This window comes from Chiloscyllium plagiosum, chromosome 15 (assembly GCF_004010195.1).
Source record: "Chiloscyllium plagiosum isolate BGI_BamShark_2017 chromosome 15, ASM401019v2, whole genome shotgun sequence".
Taxonomy (NCBI): domain Eukaryota; kingdom Metazoa; phylum Chordata; class Chondrichthyes; order Orectolobiformes; family Hemiscylliidae; genus Chiloscyllium; species Chiloscyllium plagiosum.
The window spans coordinates 9,276,309-9,293,035 of NC_057724.1; the positions used below are offsets into that span (position 1 = coordinate 9,276,309).

The 16,727-nt window shown below is 40.9% G+C and overlaps 1 long non-coding RNA gene across 1 annotated transcript; it reads left to right on the forward strand.

The window, feature by feature from the left end:
* Positions 1 to 2,615: 2,615 nt before the first annotated feature.
* On the forward strand, positions 2,616 to 16,118 carry LOC122557472. The gene is made up of 3 exons (XR_006313841.1): positions 2,616 to 2,676; positions 14,215 to 14,282; positions 15,240 to 16,118. It is a non-coding gene; the product is annotated as an uncharacterized LOC122557472 (long non-coding RNA).
* The last annotated feature ends 609 nt before the right edge of the window (positions 16,119 to 16,727 follow it).

A 16,727-nucleotide genomic window follows, 5' to 3' on the forward strand; every position in this document is an offset into this window, starting at 1 on the left:
CATGGACAAAAGAGCTGAATTCCAGAGGGGAGGTGAGAGCGATAGCCCCTGACATCAAGGCTGCATTTGACCGAGGGTGGCCTCAAGAAGCCCTAGCAAAACTGGAATCAATGGGTATTGGAGGCAAATTCTCTGCTCATTAAAGTTATACCTGGTACATCAGAAGATGGTTATGGTTGTTGGAGGTCAGTCATCTCCGCTCCAGAACATCTCTGCAGAAGTCCGTCAGGGTAGTGTCTTCAGCCAAACCATCTTCCAGTTGCTCAATGACCTTCTCTCCAGCATGAAGTCAGAAGTGGGGTGTTGCCCAGTGACATCACGAATGATGCTGAACATTGTCTTGGGTATCTGAGAATGCACATCGATGTTCAAATGCAACAAGGTCTGGACAATACCAAGGGTCTGGTGTTTAGATAGTCTGTTATTGGAAATGGTCATTGCCTGGCATTTGTGTGGCAGGAATGTCACTGACCACTTGTCAGCCCAAACCTGGATATTGTCCAGGCTTGCCTTAACAAATGGCAAGTCGTGTTCACATTACACAAGTGTCGGGCAATGACTATCTCCAATAATGGACGATCTAAACACCAAACTCTTGATATCCAATAGTATTACCATCACTGAATCCCCCACTATCATCCTTGGAGTTACCACTGACCAAAACCTCAAGTGGATGTACTATTTCAACACAGCGGCTACTAGATCAGGTCAGAGGTTAGGACTACTATGATGAGTAACTAACTTCCTGACTCTCCAAAGCCTGTCCATCATTTACAAGGAGAAAGTGAGGTCTGCAGATGCTGGAGAACAGAGCTGAAAATGTGTTGCTGGAACAGCGCAGCAGGTCAGGCAGCATCCAGGGAACAGGAGAATCGACGTTTCGGGCATCATTTACAAGGCACAAGTCAGAAGTCTGACTGAATACTCCCCTCTTGCCTGGATAGAGGCAGCTCCAATGACACTTAAGAAGCTTGATCCAGAAGAAAGCAGCCCACTTGATTGGCACTACATCCACAAGCATCCATTCCCTATAAAGTACACATTGCAACTACTGAGTGTCAATCTCCAAGATGCACTGCAGAAATTCACCAGAGATCTTTCAGCAGCACCTTCCAAACCCACAACCACTTCCATGCAGAAGGGCAAGAGAAGCAAATACATGGGAACACCACCACCTGCAAATTCCCCTCCAAACCAATCACCATCCTAACTTGGAAATATATCCCCATTCCTTCACTGTCATGAGGTCAAAGCCCTGGAATTCCTTCTTCAAGGGTATTATAGTTCAATCTACAGCACGTGGACTGCAGCAGTTCCAAAGGCAGCACACTACCACCTTCTCAGGGTTAACTAGGGACAGGGAACAAATGCTACCCTACCATAATGAATGAATTTTTAAAAAATTAAATGATCTGCAATTATTAATTCTCAAAGTGTTTTGGAAACTTTTAAAATACAAGAATCAATAGCTGAGAAGCTATGAATATTTCATGAATTAGCTTGTTTTAAAAAATAACTACAGATGTTTTCTTTCTATTGATACAATAAATAATGTTGCATTTATGCTTCTGCAATTATGAATTCAATCATTTCGCAATTTTCTCTTTAGTACTGCCAAATTTGTCCCTCCCAATTTTTCTTGGAGTTTACGAAAAAGGCTGCTCAGGCAAAATCTTGTTGACGTTTCTATGAAAAAGGTCAAATCATCACGTTGCTTATAGCTGGGAGGCTTACAGCTCAGTGCATGGGTCACTGTAGCAAACTTTGTCCATGTCTCCTCCAAGTGTTTAAGATGGGAATCCTGATCCAACAAGAATACGCAGTGTAGTGTTGCGGTGAGACATTTCCTGGACAGCTCATAGCCTCAGAAACGCCCCCAAGATTTATCCACACATTCACCCACACAGTTTCACTGGTAAAAATAACTTTTCTTTTGTTGAATGCTCCTCTCAAGCCTTTCTTCCAGGCTGTTTTTACAATGCACCCACAAATGGAACAATATTTATTGGAGAGGTATTTCAGGTATTTGGACCCGCACAAACATAATTAGAATAATTTACCAATATGTTCAATATTTATCAACTACCCATTATGTATAAATGGTGCAACATAAGAAAGCCTTAATTTTCCAGATACCACAGTATTTAAAATTGTCACAAAACTACAGAAACCATCACTATAATTATATTCTCCAGACAACAGTCACAGCTAATGCACTTCCATTACACATTCACAAAGTAGCCTTCCTTTTACTGCATCTCAGATCTCAATCTCAGACTATGCTTGATAAAGTTTTAATAACAATAGCATCTGTAGGAGAAATGTGCCCAGTAGGTTAGAGATCACAAAATACTGCTCAAAGTGAAATTGACAAAAAGTTTATTGCAAGCTATATGGCTGGAAGAAAAAAAACAGACCAGCTGACACAGAACTGACAGTCTGAACAGGTAGATCCGATTTCTTTTCCCAGACCGGAGGATGAGACCAGTTTTATAGTAATGCTGCACAATTAAGAAATGGGAAACTACAATGTATCTGGAAATGGAGTAAGCTAGTTACAAGGATGCTAATTGGAAAACAGTTGAATGTCCTGTTCCTTCACACAATGGAACATCCTGACAGTATCGATGGTTCCATTCCTCTTCCCAGGTAGATGTTAATGTCTCTTCTGGAGTGGTGAGTTGCTTCCATTGTCCTGTTCCTGGAGCATGTCCTTGCTGGTGCCTCTCTGTCTGACCTGCTCTTTGTGTGGCTTTGATATTACAGGATTATGAAACTGACCTTGGGGCTTTGAGATATCTGTGGTGCTCTGTCATCGTCCTTGGGAGCTTAAAGTGTATTCCCTTGTCTGCGTACTGTCTAATTCGGCTTGTGAGCTGCTCAGGAATTCTGGGTGTTTTGGTACAGTTTGGCCAATTTTGCTTTTGTGGGACTATCGTGGGTTAGCAAATCTTTTGCCACAGCATCCAACTTATTTTCCTGTATTCTAGCTGTTGAACATATGCTGCTGGCGCATTTGCAAACGTTTTATTGTCTCAGTGATTTCAGGTTTTTCTAGTTCTTAGGTAAATGAGTGTTCCTTGGTTGTCAGATTAAAACTGGTCTCTCTTCATTGTACTCTGTCTCCCCTCTCTCCCCCACCCCATGCAGCCATGCTTTCTCTTGCACCCCTGCCCTGCTATCTCCCTCTTTCTTCCCCCTTCTCCCCCAGAGCCCCTCATCTACCCTGTCATTATATTCTATAACCTCATCTCTTCTCTCCCCACCATTCACCAGCACCCAGTCTCTTCACCCTCTTCCTCCCCCGGGCAGTCCCACTGTGGCTTCCCATCTCTCTTCCTTTACTGCCCTACACATTTGCAGCCTGCCCACGGAGTTACCACTGACCATAAACTCAATCGGGCGTGCCACATCAACACTCTCTTCCAGCCCAACGTACTTGTAGCCTCCTCCATGTCTCCTCTTCTATCCCACCCCTCCTAATTGCGTTGGCAGTCTCCCATCTCACCCCAATGGAGGAAGTCTCCTACACCAGCCACCATGTTGCCCCCACACATCACCGTGAGCCGATCAGCAAGAAATACTGAAGGGAAGCAACTTGTGATTGGGGGAGGAAGCGTCATTGCTCCTTCCATTTTATTTGAGGGACTTTTCCCTGATTGACTGTCAGGGGTATTCATTGAAGCTCAGTGGATTTACCCCTGTATGTCAAATGCAATTCCACACCATCAACACATCGGCATGTAAATCGCTGGTACAACAGGAGGCAGAAGACTAAAGTTAGCAGGAAATAAATAATGATACCAGGTTAAATTTTCAGGACACATTGCACAAATGCTTGGTCTGCATTCCTCTGAGCTTACAGCTAAAGGATGATCTATTTATGGCATTTAAACACCAAAACAACTTGAAGCAAGAAAATAATTGGTTTGGAGTAGCTATCCAGAATAACGTGGCATATTGTTAAGTCTGACATCAAATTTCAGTAGAATTAGGATACGTAAAGATGAATAGGAGTAGAAATTCAGTATAAAACCAAAAAAAAATTAGCTTGCTATTTTCTAATGGTGAAATCAACACACATGTAAAAGGTAGGGGTTTCAGGGATATGGCTGATTGGAGTTGCAGTGTGATCTAAATAAAATGTAAGAAATGGCTCAGAAGGGGACATATTTCCTGTTGTGCGATGTATGTTTTGAGGAGGTCAAATTCATTCAGTTGACTAGCATGTGGATCACTTTAATGTCACCAGCATTCTGCTCAATTTGAGTTCTGCTGGGGTCAGTCAGCTTCAGAGCTCATGACAGCCTGGGTTCAAGCATGAATTAAAAGCAGGGCAGTCACTTCCTGTGTGCACATGGTATTACGGCAGCATATGACTGAAGAAACATAGCAAAACCTGCAGTCAATGTGAAATACAAGAAAGTCAGGGGGACGCAACACAGCCAGCTTATTCAAAGGTTGAAGTTTCAAAGGTTGGGTGAGATGGTGGTTAGTACTGCTGCCTCACAATGCCAGGGATTCTGGTATGACTCCACCCTCGGCCGACTGACTGTGTGGAGTTTGTACATTCTCCCCGTGTCTGTGTGGGTTTCCTCCGGGTGCTCCGGTTTCCTCCCACAGTCCAAAGATGTGCAGGTCAGGTGAATTGAATGGTGGGATAGTTAGCGTCCTGCTGACAAGATTTCAGAGAAAATGGAAGATTTTCTCGTGTTGGTTAGCCATTGGAGCTCTGGCTTAGAAATTGAGGAGTCAAAAAAAGTGTTGTGCTGGAAAAGCAGAGCCGGTCAGGCAGCATCCGAGGAGCAGGAGAGTCGACGTTTTGAGCAAAAGCCCTTCATCAGGAATTTGAGGCGGCGAGTGATACTCTAGATTTGAGGGAGATGAGGCAAGTATGATTTAAAGAAAGGGTTTGATGATAAGAAGCCTCTCAAACAGCACTAAATCAACACAGGTTGTGATAATTCCCATGATGCAGACAGTAAATCGCACATGGTCCACGTGCCTTAAATAGACCTGTGTTGTTGAAGCACTGCTTGGCAGAATATCTATTAAAAAAAACCCACTTTTAATCGCAGTGATAGAACCCATAAAATGGAACAATTCCACAGAGAATGTGAAAAGATTAAATGCAGCGCTCAACATTTTTAGGATTACAAAAGTATCTGATTGAATGTCAAAGTGATACATTTTTTCAATTATGCAAAAATACCTAAAGAATGAATGTGCCTGCTCTCCACACCTTTTCAATTAAACAACACCTTTATTGTAAGCTAATTTTCTGAACTCAGGCCAGAAACGTAGGTCAGGGCGTGTAGACTGGCAACTCCAATCTGTAAATTTGTTCCATTACATAGTTAGGAGTTGGCACAAAGTGCATATGGTAACAAGGAGTGAGGAGATACACAAACAAACAATTCCAATGCCAAGACACACACACACGCACACGCACACACACACACACACAATCACAACAGTATGAAAGACAATTCATTTTCTTTGAAGAATCTCAAAACACAACACAATTGTCACCCTTTGTATTTCCTTTTCTATATTTTGCAAGAACCACTCCCTTCCATCCTTAGTTAGGCAGAGAGTGTCTGTGAACCATCTACATATGAAGCAGTTGGCAAATCAGTGCATGTAAAAATGGTGACTTGTCCTACCCTGAGCAACTCTGGCCTGTCCTTCCATGATCAGTTGACCAGCTGACCTATTGACATGTCAGAGTTGAAGTTCCTCACATACTCTCCTTTACTATAATACAATTTTTACAGGTTTATTTCCATTAAAAAGGTTGAGTCTTCACTAAAGTTTTCTTCCCCTCCCACCCAGAGATTGTCTTTTCTAAAACATAAACATTTTACAGCACAACAAAAATCTGCAGTGGAAAAAGATGCTTTAACCATCTGTTTAAAGATTTGATTTTTATTTGTTTTGATTTATTATTGTCACATGTACCTAGGTACAGGGAAAAGTTTTATCTTGCGTGCAGAACAGGCCCATAACACCATACAAAGTGCGTTAGGGTAATAGAACAGAGCAAAGAATATAATGTTACGGCCTGCTGAGAAGCTGCACAGAGAACAAGATCAACATTTGATTTAAAAATGTGAGAAATCATAAGTCTAGAAACAGCAGGGAAGAAGCTGTTCTTAAATGTGCACTTTTTTTTTGTATCTTATCCCTGATGGGAGGAGGTTGCACCGGGTACCTATGTCCAACAACACAGTGGTCCATTTCCCAGAGTGAGAGACGAACCTTCAGTGCCTCCCTTTATAAAAAGGCTTTGAAAAGGAATGTGATGACACAGTAGGTTAAGACACTACCTTTTCAATTTTGAGATCTATATTTGCCCAGATAATAGCACAAGAATGACCAATGGGCAGCACAGTGGCTCAGTGGTTAGCACTGCTGCCCCTCACAGGGACCTGGGTTCAATTCCTGCCTCAGGCAACTGTCTGTGTGGAGTTTGCACATTTTCCCTGTGTCTGCGTGGGTTTCCTCCCACAATCCAAAGATGTGCAGGTTAGGTGAACTGGCTGTGCTAAATTGCCTATAGTGGTCAGAGGTGTGTAGGTTAGGTGCATTAGTTAGGGATAAACGTAGAGGAGTATGTAGAGTAAATGTAGGGTTAGTCTTCGGAGGGTCCGCGTGGACTTGTTGGGCCAAATGGCCTGTTTCCACACTGTAGGGATTCTTTGACGACTTTGCATTATAGCATCTAATGTATGATGGCACCCAATTTTGCACTTCTCCCCATTTTCAATTCCATTACCTTAAAAAAAACTGGTCATCTAATTCAACACTAATTCATAATCAAAAGCCTGTCACACAGTCAACAACTATGGATAATGCAAGTACCACATGGAGTGAGGCATTGGCATAGTGATAGTATCGCTGGATTACAGCATTAGGCTCATTTTCCACACAGTAGCTGGTGAAGTGTGCACATCAGTTTATTAATTATCTTGGAAAGCCAGTTTCAGCAGCGATCAGGAAACAGTCACAAATGGTTGTTCAAAACCTATCTGGCTCACTCATGTTCTTTAGGAAATGAAATCTGCCATCCTTACCAATACGTGACTCCAGGCATACTTCAACCTTGTTGACCCTTAACCCAGTAAGCCACTCAGTTCAAGGACAATTAGGCAATGCAGCAAATGGTGGCCTTACTAAACAGATGAAGTTGAAAAAATGCCAATGAAAGATGTTCTGAGGTTAGAGAATACACTGTTCGAAATAACTTGTCTCAGAGCAGTTTGTTATCATCTGTAATCGAATGCCTTCTGTGCAGCAACAAAGCTCATTTTTTTAGTGTCACCCAGGAGAGGCAAAGCTCAGCTTTTCCCCAAAAGATTGATTTTTAAACAAATAGTGTTGAGGTGGGTTTAGACAGACTGGACTGAAGTCGTTCTATTATTCAGATTCAAAATCATATCACGGCAGGTGAAAGTTAGCAATCTACAAGAAAGGTTAGGTAAATATTTCGGAGCTCAAAAGTGCACAATCTGCAGGCAGTCAATCCATGTAATATTTTATAAATTCCTACTTTGGAAATAGAACCAGTCTGACTCAAGGTTGGGATACAGACAGACTCTAACCTAATACCTTTAATACATTGCCTGAGCTGAAATGACACCTTTCTTTATAAAGCCTTTAGTTAACTCGAGAATGTGACTTAAAAGCAGTTCTGGGATTTACATATTGATAAACCAAAACCTGCAACTCTTTCTAAATGATGAAAGGCTTTACAGCAATCTAGGTTTGTCTAATATATCATACCAGTTGCATGAGACTGTAATCTTTTGCGATAAATAATGGTGTCTTATGATCCTGCCCCACTAGTTACCTGATGAAGGAGCAGTGTTCCGAAAGCTAGTGCTTCCAAATAAACCTGTTGGACTATAATGTGGTGTTGTGTGATTTTTAACTTTGTCCACCCCAGTCCAACACCGACACCTCCACAACACAGCAAGATTGGCAGGATAGGTTAACGTGAATTAACAACTGAGTTTAAAGGATAAGCCAATCAAGGTGCAGTGGCAGACATTTGAGGAGTTATTTCAGAATGTACAGAATAAATCCATGCCAGTGAGTATGAAAAATTCCAAGGGACAGTCTGTGGGGAAATAGACAAGTTAAAACATAAAGAAAATGCATTTGCATGCACAAGGTTAGGTAGCATACCAGAAGATTTATCAGAATATCAAAACAAACTTGTGTGGAAGAATTGGAGAATGAGAGAAAACCAACCAGAAACATAAAAACAGAGAGCAAGAGTTTTTATAAAGATGTACTTGGTGCTAAGTAAAAGGTGACCCTGGAGAGTTAATACAGAAAATAAGGAGATAACAGATTACTTGAACACGTATTTTGCATCGGTCTTCAATATCAAGATGGCGGCAACAGAGTAGGCAGTGCCTGGGCTCCTGAGGCTAGGCTCGTCCATTCCATCTGCTTTCCTTTTTCCTTTCTAGTTTTTGCTTCAACTTACCATCAAAGTGGGCTCAAGCACAATGGTATGAGGAGGGAGGCGATAGGAGCGTGGCTTCTTTGGGGTCCAGAATGTGGCAGTGACTGGTCAGCCCAGAGTAAGACTCTGGCAGACAACAGTGAGGACGCTAACAAGGTAGGCCCAGTGGTGAAGATGGCGCCTGAGGAGCAGCAACTTCAAGTGCTGGCAGTAGCGGAAGAGTTATGGTGAAAACTGGTCAGCAAGGACAAGTTGGGCCTAAAGACCTGTTTCCATGCTGTAAACCTCTAGGACTCCAAGCTATATTTTTTTCTTAAAACTATTCAAAATGGCACCAGACCACAGTAACAGTGGAAGCTTCATAATGTTTTTTACTGTATTTTTCATGGTAAAATACCTGTGACAATAAAATAATTCATTATTGATGATACTGGTTACATCCCAGAAGTAGCTACAAATTCGAAAAATAGAAAGGAAAGAATTCAGGAAAATTACAACCATCAGAGAAGTGGTATTGACTAAATAATGTACTCTCTCAACACAGAGGAAGTCGGTAGGGAAAATAACAGATGGCCAATGCAACAATGCTTATTTGAAGCTCCAGCCAAATTTGAAAACTCCACCCAATGTGTGGTCTTAAGGCTATTCATCCAACTGTCACAGAAAGACTAACATGCTATTCAGTTCACTCAAGACATGCTATTATTTAGATCTATTTTTGGATCTACACTCATTTCCTGTTTAACACAAGAGTCACTCTCTCTGTCAAACTATTAAAACAGAGACGCAATTCAGCTAATCAGGGAGTACATCTGTTAAGAGATTTAAGGATGCAGTAGTTACTCATCAAGTTATATTTACATTGTTGTTGTAACGCATGTATGCTCCAGCTCATGTTCAATTCCGCACTGATCTATCACATAGTCACCCATTTACATCAACAACTTGCAAAAGGTGTTTTTTGACAGCACCTCTCAAGCCAAATTAAGGGTAGGATACCCATTAAAACATCACTACCACCACTAAATTCCACTTTTTGTCCCAGTACCACACAAATTCTTTCTTCTCATGCATCATCCATTTCTCTTTTGAAAATGACAGTGAATCTGCTTCAACCACCCTCTCAAGCAACGTATTCCAGATCATGACAACTTGCTTTGTAAGAAAGCAACGTTCTAATTTGAACAACTTTACTTGTTATCATCAAACCTTTTCTTTAAAATCATTCCTGTCCTATCTCTTCAAATTTATAGAGATTCACTCACCTCCTAACAAGTCTAAGCCAAAACTCTGTGAATAAGCAACACCCCTTCTCAGGTCCTCCATTTGCTCTGAAATCGTGCCACTGAATGTCCTGCCATTCTTAATCTGAGCCCCTCCCTTCTGGTTTCTGCTTTTCCTAAAGTCATACAAAGAGCACAGCGGGCAAAGTCACAAATAACATCCTAGACAGGTAGTCCTACTACGTGCAAGATAGAGCTCAATCCATTGTTCACTCAACAGCATTCTATTGTTGATATGACCCCAGAAGCATGGGCCGCATGAGTTATGTGGTGTATATCTCCATGAGTTGTGTGGTGTATATCTCCATGAGTTGTGTGGTGTATATCTCCAAGAGTTGTGTGGTGTATATCTCCAAGCAGATGCTGGAGATATACACTGCAATCTCCTACACAATACAAAAGTTGCGGACAGAGTTCCAAATTTCCACTCATCTTTGCATGAAAAGGCGCTACCTGATTCCACACTTGAATAGCCTGGCTGAATTGTGTCCACTTTTTTACAATTCCCTACTAAATGAAGTAAATGCTCTGTATCTAGCTTAATAAATTTTCTGGCTGTATCTTGTTAACTCGCCTCAATTCTATCGAGCCTGTAAAGTACAGGGAAAACTGACTTAATGCAAGCTGTTCCATTAACACATTGACAAGGCATTTTAATGTTTTGGTGCAGAGAGTGAATCTGCCACAAGATAAGGAAGTTAATGAAACCAGCTCTACTAGAAAGAGAATAGGACTGAAATTCAAATCAAGTGCTTTTGCAAACAGGCAAGATGGTCAGTGACAAAACTAGATCTTGCATCATGCATTTTCAAAAAAAAAGCAACAGATAATCTGTTTATGATTGTACAGATTTTTAAAGTGTTCTGCAACATATGAATGAAATAAAGATGCCCTGGTTTGAATTGGCATGTGGATTTAGCAGAATAGGTGTGTCATATTTCTCATGTAAGAAGCTTCCCTGTGTGTTGAACAATTCTAAGTCAAAAATCAATCATCACTTTTTTAAGGAAGTGAAGGTCTTTAATGATATGGAGAACTGCGAGATTGCTCTTTTTAAAGTAGAGAGGTTTAACAAGTGAGGCAATCAATATTGGGATTGGTTTTAACATATTCAATAAAGAGAAAATGCTCACCCTGGAGGTATGGTTGATAAAGATTTATGGTTGCAGTTGTTGGTCTACAATGAATTAACAAGTGCTCCCTTGAATGCCCAGAAATTGTTCCTAAAGCATGACACCCCAGGACACATTTGTCACAACCAGTTGAGACTGAAGGAAACTATTATTACTAAATTCAGCAAAACTTCCATGCTCATGTACTCTATGCCCCTGTTCATAAAGCCTAGAATAGTGCACGCACTGTCTCAACTGGTCTTGCCATCTTCAATAACATCACAAATAGGACACCAAGCAGGCATTTAGCCCTTCAAGCCTGCTCCACTAGTCAATATGGCAATGGCTAGTCATCCAAATCAAAAGTCTGTTCCCACTTTTTACCTCACACCCTCCCACCACATTCTTTGATCCCTTTCTTCCCAAGTGTTCTAGCAAACGCATTCTTGAGATCATACAATGTTTTGGTCTCGAATTGTTTTCTGTGGCTGCAGATTCTACAGGCTTACCATTCTCTGGGTGAAGTAATTTCTCCTCATCTCAGTCCTAAATGGTTGACCTCCTATCCTTAGGCTGTGAATGCTGGTCCTGGACTCCCCAGTCCTTACTGCATCTACCCATCTAACCCTGTTGGAACTTTATACATATAATGAGATCCCCTCTCATTATTCTTCTAAGCTCCATCAAATACATTCCTGATTCAACCTCCTTCATTGCCTGCTTCACCTGCGTGCCATACTTACCTTCAGCAACTCTTGCATAAGGTGTTCATGATCTGGTGGTGCTGGTGTTGGACTGGGGTGTACAAAATTAAAAATCACTCAACACCAGGTTATAGTCCAAAAGGTTTAATTGGAAGCACTAGCTTTCGGAGCACTGCTCCTTCATCAGGTGGTTGTGGAGTATAAGATTGTAAGACATAGAACTTATAGCAAAAGTTTACAGTGTGATGCAACTGAAATTTTAAGTTGAAAAAGATCTGGATTGTTTGTTAAGTCTCTCATTTTTTAGAATGAACATGTTGGTTTCAGTTCTTTCATATGTAAATTGAAGAACTTTTTAAAAAGTACATTCTCAAGTTGACTTTAACGATTGGTGCATGCACACATACACATAAGTTTGTGGGGGTGAATTTGTACTTACAGAATTACATTTTATTTTGCTCAAAACTGCATGAATCCATGTAAGGTTCTAAAAGGTGAGAGATTTAACAAACGATCTAGGTCCTTTTCAATATATAATTTCAGTTACATCACACTGTAAACTTTTACTATAAATTCTGTCTTATGATCTTATACACAACAGCCACCTGATGAAGGAGCATCGCTCCGAAAGCTAGTGCTTCCAAATAAACCTGTTGGACTATAATTGGTGTTGTGTGATTTTTAACTTTGCATAAGGTAACTCAGGTCTTTTGCACATTCCCTTCTCTCAGTATATAGCCAGATAATAATCCACCTTTCTGTTTTTCCTACCAAAGCATTACATTTGTCCACATTATACTGCATCTGCCATGCATTTGCTCAACACTTGTCCAAATCACACTGAAGCATTTCTGTATTCTCCTCACAATTCAACCTCCCACTCAGCTTTTAGTTGTCTGCAAACATGGAGATCTATTTAGTTCTCTCATCCAAATCAAATTGACTTAAGCAGATACACCCAGATCCCTTTGCTTCCACACAATTTTAGAACTGTGCTCATTGTTTTATATTGGCTGTCCATACGTTTCCTACTAAAATGAACCATTTTATATTAAAATTAGAATTTGAAATAGGTTTTATTGTCACATGTACTCAAGAACAAAAGTACAGTACAATGAAGTGTACAATATTGTCAACTTAACTACTTAGTTACAAAATCATAGCTACTTAGATTAGGTACAAAAGTAGAGAAATAAAGAAATAAAACTAAATTCTATATTACAGTTCTTCATAGTATAAGTTAGGAAATAAAGAAATAAAGTTAAATATCGAAATTACAGTCCTTCTATAGCCTGTAGTCACTCCATGGCTGCTAGCTCTCCCACTCTGCCCTGTCGTGCTGACCATCTCACTCTGGACCCTCAGCTGCTGCAATTCTGCATTGAATTTCATCTGCTACCTTCCTGCGCAATCCAACAACCTGTTAATAGCCTTTGAAGTTCTACTCTACCTTCCTCATGGATTGGTATAGCAACTACTCTGCCCAGGTCCGTATGGAACCTCAAAGTTATGAACACAGCCCAGTCCAACACGCAAGCCAATCTTCCATTCATTGGCTCCATCTAACACTTCTCACTGCCTTGGAAAAGGCAGCCAAAATCATCAAGGACCCCTCTCACCCGGTTATGTGGTCCAATCTCTTCTGTTGCGCAGAAGATATAAAAGCTTAAACATATGGACCAACAGATTCAAAAACAGCTTCTTCCCCTCTGTTGTGGACCTCTCAAACTTAATGTTGACCTTACTTTTTGTGCACCTTCTCTGCAATCATAACTTTGTATTCTTCACTCTGTTGTATCACCTGAAAAACTTTGTATGTTCTGATCTGTACCCAAAACAAAACTTTTCATGTACATGGGTACATGTGACAATAATAAATCAAATCACAGTGCTTCCGTGTGATGGATCATTCGTAAACATTGGAATTGCGTCCTGTGGGTCATTAACATATCAGAAAAAACAAACAGCCCAATGGTCAAGGGAACTCAGCTTCCTCCAGCCCATAAAACATTCATCAACTATTATTTCTTTCTGATCTTTCTGCCAATCTCTCAGCCAGGTAACCACTTCCCCCTTCATCCAAATACCACAGCCATGTTGTAATTCTCAAAAAGACTGTGATCCTTTGTGACTACCAAGATAACAAGAGGCTGATGACCTTCCCTGTTCAACAACAATCATCCACTGCAGATTATGTCCCACACCGTGAACACACTTGAATACACAAGGTATTTAAAAGCACTTTTGTGATCTACTAGTATGGATTAGTGGTATATTCGGGCATACCAGCCTGCAGTATTCAAGTATTAGCATAATTTATGTAAGGCTGAAAGTGAACAACCTATCCCCTAGTTAGTCCTGCGCTGCAGAATTTTACTGAAGCTTACTCAAAGTGCTGAAAATCAGTGATTAAGAAGGAATCAAGACAAAGCAAAATCAATCAACTTATACAAACTAAAACAAAAATCAACTGTCCAACATGCTGCTGGTAATCACCACTCTTCATAAACTCAGACTTATCTGTGTAGGTATTTTCTTTTGTTAAATTTATCTCAGTGGAGTCACCTCTTAATTCTATGCCTGACTTTACTAATTCTTTTGCATTTCATCATTAAAGTTGCTCTTTTTATCAATTCAAGGAAGCCTGGTTAAAATTGGTTCTGTTTTTAAAAAAAAATCACGAGTCCAGGATAAAGTTATCCACAAGGTAAGTGATCCTTCCTAAATTAAGCTTATTGTAACCAACCGAAAGGGGAGGTGAATAATGAGGGGGGAGTCAATTCACCCCTTCCCACCTGGGATCTTAACAGTTTCATCTGGAACCACAACAAAATTGGGGAACCGCACCCAGGGTCTGGCTGTAACAATTTGTACTTCCCTCAGTAGATACCTCTACCTCCATTAATCATCTGCATTGTCTCCACTGCCAAAGTTAAATATCCAACTCTACAGGTTGTACAAAGCGTTTAAGGAAGCATCTGTTATAGACTAAACAGTATGGCATTTGCTTCATTCAGCACACCCTATTGTTTACAGCTATATTTAGGATCCTGCTACTAAGAATATGTGCATCTCTTTGTCTGAATTATTGGACAGTGTCCCCATTGAGCATCAGGAAGAAATCCATTTCATGATTTAACTCAATGTGTAGTTGCTACCCATCAACTTATATTTAGATTGTTGTTCTAATTTGTACGCGCCCCAATTTGTTTTCAGGTCCACACTAACGTGTCAGCTTGGCTGAGTTGGTAGTATTCTGCCCTCAGCTCAAAAGGTGATGGTTTCAAGTTGAACCTGAATCCAGGAGGGGAGCATGTAATCCTGTTATGGCAGCACTGCATGGAAGGAATACGGAGTTATTGCAGATCCCATACTACAGATGAGATGCTCATTTGGATGCAAGGCACTATTTCGACGGGGTAGGGATTTAATCCAGGCTAAAAAGGTCCCCTGAGCTAACAGTCTCAAATCAAAAGCCATTTTCCACTTTTGTATTTGAAAGACTTTGCTGTACACAATTCAATGACGATTATTTTGTTTTGAATATGCTTTAGAGGTAATCTATTGTGTGTGAATTTTTTTTAAAGATATCTTCTTGAAGGAAGCATGTGATGTCAATGGAAGTTATTGTCATCTCTATCTGTTCTCATTTTCTAACTTGTAGGTGATTCCCAAAAGCCAAGGTTATAAGAAATAAGAGCTGCAGGAAGACTTTGACCCTGGAAGCCTGCTCCTCAATGCAATAAGATCAAACTGAACCTCCATCTCAACTTCACCTTCCTGCACGATACCCACGCCTCAATTTCCTTCAAGGTCATTGTATTTCTGCGTTCTCTAAAATATGCTCAACGACTCAATGTCTGAAACTTTCTGGCGTAAAGAATTCCAAAAATTCATAACACATTAACAAAGACATTTCACCTCCTCTCAGTCCTAAATTACAAAGCCTTTATTCTGAGACTCTGTCCATGTTTTCTGGATTTCTGACACCTGGAAGACATTTTCAATAGTTGATTCTATAAAGCCCTTTAATAATTTTATCTATGTCTTCTTTTTATAACGACCAAGGGACGTAGGCCTAGTCTACTCACTGAACTTCCCCCATCTCAGAAATTAGCCTCATACAATTGTTGCACTCATCCTCGAATGGGGCTGCATTGATGTCGATCTTTCAAAACTCGACAGACCCTGGAAGAATTCCTATGGATTGGAGGGGAGCTCATGTAATCCCACCATTAAAAAAAGGACGTGGAGAGAAAACAAAAAAAAAATCGGAGCCCGGTTAGCCTGAAAATCAGTAGAAGGGAAAATACTACAGTCTATTCGAAAAGATTTCATAGCAGAACACTTGGAAAACAGTCACAGGATTGAACAGAGACAACATGGATTTACAAAAGGGAGATCATGCTTTTACAAATCTACTGGGATTTTTCAAGATTGTAACTAGTAGAGCTGATAAGGGGGACATCAGTGGATGTGGTTTGCTTGGACTTTGATAAAATCCCATATAAGAGGCTAACATTTAGAATTGAAGTGCATGTGATTGGGGATAATACACTGACGTGGTAGACAAACAAAGAAACAATAGGAATAAACAAATGTTCTTCTGATCAGCAGGCAGTGATTATTTCAAAGTATTTCAATTAGTTCTTAGGTTTACACTTGTCTCATAGAATCCCTACAGTGTGGAAACAGGCCCTTTGGCCCAACAAGTCCACGCTAACCCTCCGAAGAGGGACCCACCCAGACCCATTCCCCTAACCTATTACTCTACATTTCCCCTGACTAATGCACCTAACCTACACATCCCTGAACACTGTGGGCAATCTAACCTGACCAATTCACCTAACCTGTACATCTTTGAATTGTGAGAGGAAATTGGAGCACCCGGAGGAAACCCACGCAGACATGGGGAGAACATGCAAACTCCACATAGACAGTCGTGCAAGGCTGGAATCAAACCCGGGTCCCTGGTGCTGCACGGCAGCCGCGCTAATCACTGAGCCATCGTGCCGCCCATTTCTTTCCCCTGCCCAACTATTTGTGGGTGGCACGGTGGCACAGTGGTTAGCACTGCTGCCTCACAGCGCCAGAGACCCGGGTTCAATTCCTGCCTCAGGCGACTGACTGTGTGGAGTTTGCACATTCTCCC